The following is a 9,006-nucleotide window of genomic DNA, read 5'->3' as shown; positions in this document are numbered from 1 at the left end:
TCTCCTACCACCATTCCTTCCAGGCAAACTTGTCCTCCTCCACCCAACTCTGGCCACTTTTATAGTCCACCCGTGTGGGCAGGATATTCATCACACCTGGAAGTGCAGCCAGAATTCGGCGATCAAACACATGGAGCACTTCCAGGTGTGACGAATACGCTGCCCACATGGGCTCAGGAGTCCCAGGTACAGCACCCCCTGGCGATGCCTGTGGGACCCAACAGGGCTGCACCAAACTCCAAGTCCAATGTAGCCCTGCGGGAAACCAAGGCTATCTATCTATCTATTATATGGTGCTTTTCATATCTATCTATCTATCTATCTATCTATCTATCTATCTATCTATCTATCTATCTATCTATCTATCTATCTATCTATCTATCTATCTATCTATCTATCTATCTATCTATCTATCTATCTATCTATCTAAGTTTACCTAAGAGAAATACCCACAAGTCCACCAGTAGAGCAGGCAGACCCCACACTGGCAGGGCCATGCAGAGATCTGAAACAGCAGTGCTAATTACTGTGTCACTTTGCTGCCACTTTAAGGGTAACTACCATTGTATGGAGCTGCCATTGCTTTCTTTACTGCACCAGCAGAAAATCTGCACATTTACTAGCACGTCCGTGGCCAGAGTCAAAAATAAATATGCCGTTGCATGCATTTATGGCAGGAGGGTGAACCTCTGAGAGCACTCTCCGTAAAGTTGAGGTACATAAAAGATTTTCTTCTGCACAGCTCTTTCCATGTGCCCACTGCTTTTATCAAAGATGAAAAGAGTAAATGTACATTCTCTGCACTTTTAAAGGGTACAACTTCCTAGCTTGGAATAGCTTTATTTGAAAACTCTTAAGGTGCCCTGGTTGCTTTTGTTAGTTGCTAACTAAGAGATTTCGAGTGAACTGTTTTGATGGCAGAACATTCTTAGCTCTATGCTGCCCCCTGCCTCTCAAATGATGAAATGCTGGCTGTTTTCAACTGTATCTTAACCATTACAAAAGCTATCACTGAGGAATGTTTCAACAAGTGGTAAAAAATGAATTAGTTGCACAAAATATTTGTATTTACACTCAGGGATTCCCAATGAGTGATCCTCATTCTTTCAAGTCAAACATTTCCATAATCTTTAACAAGCCTTATAATAGAGGAGGACTACTAACTCCTGTTAGTAACTAAGGAATGGTGTATGAATTCAAGAAGGTGGGTGAAGCCATCCATCCATCCATTATCCAACCCACTATATCCTAACTACAGGGTCTGCTGGAGCCAATCGCAGCCAACACAGGGCACACGGCAGGAAACAAACCCCGGGCAGGGCGAATGCCCACCGCAGTAGTGGTTGAAGCCTCATTGAAAATTGTTCAATAACAAAGATCAATAAGATGTAAACAGCAAATTTTAATTTTGAATGTGTTTCTGTGTTTTATGGATGTCACATTTTAGCATAATGTCCTTGATGCTTGCCTACAGGGTAGTCAGTGGGTCTGCACCTATATAGTGCCCTCCATAATGTTTAAGACAATGGCATAATGTTTTCCTTGATTTACCTCTCTGCTCCCCAGTTTACAAATACAACTTAAACAATCCGACATCATGATTAAAGTGCACATTGCAGACTTTCATTTAAGGGAATAGAGTATGTACACAACACTTGAACTACACGGTCCCCCCATTTCAGGGAACAATAATGATTGACATCACAGGTGTTTGTGATTCCTCAGGTGGGTTTCATGGCTTCATAAGATGCCTTGGCTCACTTCTACCCTTTGGAGTCTGTAGTTGCCATTGTTCAACAGGACAAGAGCTGTGCCAATGAAAGTCAAAGGAGCCATTAGGAGGCTGAAGAACAAGAATAAAACCATTAGAGACATCAGTAACACTTTAGGATGACCAAAATCAACTGTCTGGAATATCATGAAGCAGAAAGAACACACAGGTGGGCTCAGTAATCACAAAGGGACTGCCATGCCAAGGAAGACCCCACTACTGATGACAGAAGAATGGTCACTATGGAGAAGAAAAAGCCCCAAATGTCTTTCCGACAGATCAAAAACAGTCTTCTGGGGGCCGATGTGTGTGTGTGAGAGGTGACTATCAGCAGAAGACTTCATGAACAGAAACATGGGGGACACATTGCAAGATGCAGACCACTAGTTAGCCACACAAACAAGACGGCCAGGTTACAGTTTGTGCAAAAGGACTTCAAAGAGCCTGTGGAATTCTGGGAAGAGTTCTTGTGGACAGAAAAGACAAAGATGAACCTCATCAGAGTGATGGTAAGAGCAAAGTGTGGAGATGAAAAGGAACTGCCAAAGCAGACCACCTCGTCTGTTAAACATGGCGGTGCTGGTGGTCTTATGTCTTGTGCATGTATGCCTATCACAGGTCCTGCACACTTCTCTTCATTGATGACGGAAGTGCTGACGACTGTCACCCCGTGAATTCTGAGGTGTAGAGAAACATCTGATCTGCTCAAGTTCCAGTCAATGACTCTAAACTTGCAGTGCTTCATCCTTCAACAAGATAATGACACAAACACACTGCAAATCAACTCAGGTTTTTTTAAAAGCTAAAACAATAGAGAATTCTTGAATGGCCAAGCCAGTTACCCAGTTTCAATCCAATTGAGCAGGCCTTCCAAATGCTGAAGAGAAAACTTAAGGGGACAAGCCCCACAAAACGAGAAGATGGCTGCATGAGAGGCTTGGCAGAGCTTCACCAGAGAAGACCTCCTGTGAATCGCAGACTTCAAGCAGTCATTGAATGTGAGGGATATGCGACAAAGGGCTAAATATGACAATGGCTTTAATAGGCCTGCCATTGCTGGGTGCCCTGAAATGGGGGTATTGTGTGTCCAAAATATATGCCAATCCCCTTAAATGAAAGTCTGCAATGTGCACTTAAATCACGATCTCTGTATTGTTTAATTTTTAATTGTAAACTGGGGAGCAGAGAGGGGGTGACACCGTGGCACAGTGGGTAGTGCTGCTGTCTCGCAGTTAGGAGACTCGGGTTCACTTCCTGGGTCCTCCCTATGTGGAGTTCTCCCCGTGTCTGCGTGGGTTTCCTCCGGGTGCTTTGGTGTCCTCCCACAGTCCAAAGACATGCAGGTTAGGTGGATTGGTGATTCTAAATTGGCCCTAGTGTGTGCTTGGTGTGTGGGTGTGTTTGTGTGTGTCCTGCGGTGGGTTGGCACCCTGCCCAGGATTGGTTCCTGCCTTGTGCCCTGTGTTGGCTGGGATTGGCTCCAGCAGACCCCCGTGACCCTGTGTTCGGATTCAGCGGGTTAGAAAATGGATGGATGGATGGTTTTATGGGTGTGTGGGTATGTGTGTGCCCTTCGGTTTGCTGGCGCCCTGCCCGGGGTTTGTTTACTGCATTGCACCCTATGTTGGCTGGGATTGGTTCCAGCAGACCCCCGTGACCCTGTAGTTAGGATATAGCAGGTTGGATAATGGATGGATGGATGTAAAAGAGAGGCAAATCAAGAAAACAACGTGTCTTAGTCCCAAACATGATGGAGGGCAGAGTACATTACCTAATAACATAAGATTGTTAAAAAAGTTATCCATTTTGTAAAGCAGTTTATTTAGAGCTGGGTCACGGGGATGCTGGAGCCTATCCCAGCGAGCATCAGGTACAAGGCAGGAGCAGTCCCTAGACGCACTGCCAGCCCATTTCATGGTGAATGCACACACACACACAAAGGGCCAATTTAGCATCCACCTCAGCTGCATGTCTCTAGACTGTGGATAGAAACCCGAGCAGACATGGAGAGAACATGCAAACTCCACACTGGGGATGTAAAGCAGCAGCTCTATGACTATACCACCATGCTGCCCACTCTCAAATCAGTTTAATCCAATTGAGGAGTATGGAGGATCTGCAGAAGCATCGAGTTTAAGTTATGAACCAACCCTGTTCATGGAGCCCATCCTTTACGTGCCTATTGGGACAATTTTCAGTCACTAATCAATGTGATATGCATGTCTTTGAGAATTTGGGGGAAGATCAGGTATAGAAAACTCACCCATGCTTCCTTCCACTGCAAGGCCAGTCTGTGAACTTGAGAATTGGAAGATGGAGGCAGAAGCAGCAGCAACATGTGCCACCATGCTACCTACCAGGGACATGCGGTCAGGGGAGGCAGGCGAGGTCATCATGAAAAGTAAAAAAAAAAAATCATGATAACATAAAAAATGTGTTCACTGGTCTGTGGTATAAATTTGTTTTCTGTATGATTCCAATAGTTTTGATCATTTTTATAGTCAAAACCTCTGAATTGGCACATTTCCTGTTCAAATACAGGGGAGCAACGTGAGGTGCGGCAGCGATGAGCCTCACCTCACCTCGGACACTCCCTTATACACGGGGTTGATGCATGCAGTTGGCACGTGCCTGTCGCTGTCTCTCTCTGTATGTCCCCAATATAAGGTTGGCAGACATGTTTATTATACACGCTGACTGTCCACAGTCTGACTAATATCTTTAATGAATGTGTGCGACATATTCAGTCTTGCTAATCGGACACAAAACCGCAGCGAGAAGGCACAAGGTGAGTGAGGCAGGCAGTACCGAGCCGCCCTGAAGGGGGCACATGTGAGCCCAACAGGTGCTTGTTGCTGCTGTTCTTCTCCTCAGAGGTGCCAATAAGTTAGAAACATCAGAAAGTCAAGAGCACTGCAGTGATCCATTTATTTTTATTTTTTGTTCCAACTGAGTACCAAAATGGAAGATTAAGATTTTCAAAACTAAAGGAAAATAAGGAGTACTTTTACAAGAAAGTGATGGCGATTTTCTTAGAGAAGGATAGGCGCAGGGACTTCATTCACAAATAAAGGAAAGACCAGAAATGATTTTAAATTTTATAAAAAATGGGATCAGACTAAAAAAAAAAAGAATCCAATATAGTTAAAAACCAAATTTTGACCTTAAATAAATTTTACTTGTGTTTTTCTTGCTATCCTTTTGTTGAACAGTCTGTATTAAAAATCGATTAAAGCATCAGAATTAAGAGCTTTTAAAAACAACTAAATATAAATTATCTGCGGTGGGCTGGCGCCCTGCCCGGGGTTTGTTCCTGCCTTGCGCCCTGAGCTGACCCCCGTGACCCTGTGTTAGGATATAGCGGGTTGGATAATGACAGACTGGCTGACTAAATATTAATTATACAGGGTGGCGCAGGGAAGCGGGAAATTTTCAGTTGACGTTCAATGCACGAATAAACACATTGCAAAATACATTTAATGATGAAATATATTGTACAGAATATGCAATTAATGATGATTAACAATATTCATTCAGTATTCGTTTGATGTTTTGAAGAAAATTTCATGAAGGTGTTGTCCATTTCTCCGTACATTATGACAGACTGTTATGGAAATTCTGCATAGTTCGACGTAACATGTCAAGAAGAATGCCTGCGATTTTCGCTTCAATCATCCTTTTTAGTTTAGCAATGGTTGCTGGACATATGCGGTACACTTGGCTTTTAAATGTCCCCACAGGAAAAAAAATCTCACTGGGAATCTCGGAGGCCATGGAATGTTAGTGTTGCGTGAAACGATGCGCCTTCCAAACAGTCGACGAATAGCTGCCATCGATTGTCGTGCAGTACGCGAAGTGGCTCTGTCCCTGGGGGCTTCTTGTTTAAGGCTGAGCCCGTTCCTTCGAAATGATCATGTTGTAATCGCACGAGCAGACGGGACACAATCATGACGTGCTAACTGGTAATGACGCTGAAATTCCCTTTGTCACACTATCACCATTCTTATAAAGGGCTTTCACAGCGCACTGCTCCATTATAACGAATGGCAAGAGGTTCTAAATGAGGTCACAGTGGTCTCAAACACCTGCTGATGCCCCTGGGTCGGCAATACCTAGTTCGAAAATTCCCCGTTTCGTTGCGCTACCCTGTACAAATCTATTGAAAGAGCAGTCGAAAAGTGGACTCCATTTTTTTTTTATAAGAACAAGCCTGTATTCAAGCTGGGCAAACTTTATTATCATTTTTTCATGTAATATATATTGTTTAAGTCCAGGTAAAATGTTGTATTGCCCTATCTGTAATTCATAATAGAAATGAATAAAATATTTTGATATAGTTTGCTGGTTTTGGAATTAAGCCCTTTAACTTACTGGTTAACAAAGAGTAGACAGAATCCGTCTAATTAAATCCGACCTTCAGAAGCCCCTTGTACTTCTTGGTCCAGGGAGTTCTAAAGAGCTCACCCTGTTCCCATCAAAAATTACAGGAGCAAATAACACCAAGCACTTCATACGGCGGGCACCCAGCCAGGGCAACCAGCAGCAAAGGACAATAGAGCTCTGGCCGTTTTCACGGAGCAGCACATTTTCTTCCATTCATTTTCACTAACTAACGGCTCAGTTGCTTAGCGACAGTCCTTATGAGACACAAAACCTGCGCGATTTTATCAATATGGTGGTATTTAGGAGACACTTTAAAATAACGTGCGCTCAAACTTAATGTTCCAGGGACTCAATTGCTCGCTGTAACTCTTTTTGTGTTAATGACTATTTTGCCCCTTTACTGACTTCTAGTTTCCCTTGCACTTAGGGAGATGTTTCTTGTGATGTACGTACAGATTCCAGCCTGCTGCTACTGTACGTCCAGGATTTCTCTGAAATGCCATGTGCTGTACTAAGTGCACCATGGCATTCCTTCCCTTTTAACTTTCAGGACATTCAGTTGAGCTCAGTCTACGGAGTGCTCACTCTGCAGGGGCTTTAACTGACAGAATCTGCTTGGGTGCCTTCGACAAAAAAATAAAAACATTCAAGAGGAGTGAACTGTGGGCTGGGTGACATCCAGGAGCGGACTGGGTCTCAAAACCAGCATCCTTCAACGAGTGAGGTGACGAGGTTGACCCACTCGGCCCATTATTCATTGTAATTTTCTTAAAATTTGTGATGAGTACGCGGCTCGCTACTTGCTATGAGCCTATGATATGAACTCTAGCTAAACTGTTGCCAAACTTAATCTGTACACTGTTGTTTAGATACAGCTTAAAATTTGATGACATACTTAGAAATAAAATTTAACGAAAAATAAAAATTTAGTAACACGGCTTACACGTCATTAGAGTACATGTCAAATGTCAATGTCCAAATGTCCTAATGGCCAGTCCGTCCCTGTCGACATCCAAAGCAAAGTGAAACATGGCTTCTTACAATCCATTTCTCCATTGCTGTTTAGAAATCCTCACTTTCTGGAAAGGCAGACAGACATCCATCAACTGGCACAAGTCCATAGGTGGGCACACTCTGAAGACAAAGACTGGCTCACATCAGGCCATTTTACAGCTGCAACGCACTTAACACTAAATGCCTGAAAGGGATTAGTCCAATGGATCGAGACCGGGGTGGTACGGTGGCACAGTGGGTAGCGCTGCTGCCTCGCAGTTAGGAGACCCCAGTTCGTTTCCTGGGTCCTCCCTGCGTGGAGTTTGCATGTTCTCCCTGTGCCTGTGGGGGGTTTCCTGCGGGTACTCCAGTTTCCTCCCACAGTCCAAAGACATGCAGATTAGCTACATAGGTGTGGGTGTGTGTGTGTGGGCTGGCGCCCTGCCCGGGGTTTGTTTCCTGCCTTGTGCCCTGGGATTGGCTCCAGTAGACCCCTGTGACCCTGTAATTAAAATATAGAGGGATGGATGGAGACTGTTAGAAAAAAAGAAAAAAGAACAGAAAAAAGTTGTTACACATGCAGAATAAAAGGCAAAAAAGGAAAAATGTTTCTTCTACAAACATAGCTTTTTCTTGTTAAACTTTACTTGCTTTCTATATTTAATGGCTGTGTTGTTTCTTTATACTTATATATGCTTTACTTAATAAATTCAGTATGTTCTACATGTATGGCACATTCAATATCATCCAAACGATTTGTTACAAGATACGGTGCATTCAATAAGGTACAGTTTGAAACTGTGTGCCCTCCATACCTCACCTACTGCAGGGCAGATCATAAACTGGGACTAATCTGCAGTCAGAGAGACGAGAAGAAATTAGACTATTCCATTTTAATTGAATGAATTGTGGGGGTTATAATAGAATATCCCATGATTATGCATTAATATATAGGCAAACATTTGAACATAACCAAGAAAATACTTGTATCAATTTAACACAAACTAAATAACTAACAAATGGCTCTTACAGGGGGTATAGACACACAGTCTGTTCCAACTCTGCTTTAAGACAGACTGAGGAGTTTTAAGTAATCAACAGAAATTGGAACACCTGTGCAAATTGTTTGCTTCAACTTACAAGGCTTCATTTACTTTAAGTGCTGCAGAGCATCTGGAGGTTGTAACCTGTTACAGGTAGATGTTCCCTGAAGAAGGCTCATTCTGATATTTCTTTTTTTTCAGTTTTTGCTAAGTTAAACTTTAAATTGTAAACCTGTGGAAATTTACTGCTTATCTTTTCACTATTTTAGGTCATTCATTGCATTTCAGCGGATTAAATATGAAGAAAAACTGGAAAAACGGAGGTGTTCTAAAACATTTGACTGGTAAGGTAGTTTCAATTAGTCTCCGAACTCTGTGCGTTCATTTTGATCTCATGATATTTAGTTTGGCATTAAAATGTACATGTTTGCAGAGGTGAGCATTTTCTACAATAAAATAATGTTTAAATGTGTTGACCTAAACATGGACCTGTTTCCATTACATTGTAGGACCGCGATGTGCTTTAAAATGAGTCTAAAATGCACAATCATTAGATAGTATTCCCTTACACAGAGAAACATAGACCTATTGAATAAGACACCAAGAAGGAAAGCAGACATACTGTAAACTGAAATCCTGAAGAAAAGCCACTTGAGGCAAACATGTCAAAGCTACTGTAACAAAGGCGCTATACAGTATAGGCGCCTGACCCGACACAGATGGACACGAAGGCACGAATAAACATAAACAAACTTTTATTTTTCTTCACCCGTGGGCACACGTCTTCCCCGTGACCCACAGGCAATACACAAACAA

The sequence above is a fragment of the Polypterus senegalus genome, chromosome 7 (genome assembly GCF_016835505.1).
Source record: "Polypterus senegalus isolate Bchr_013 chromosome 7, ASM1683550v1, whole genome shotgun sequence".
Taxonomy (NCBI): domain Eukaryota; kingdom Metazoa; phylum Chordata; class Cladistia; order Polypteriformes; family Polypteridae; genus Polypterus; species Polypterus senegalus.
Note: the sequence above shows the minus strand (reverse complement) of the source record.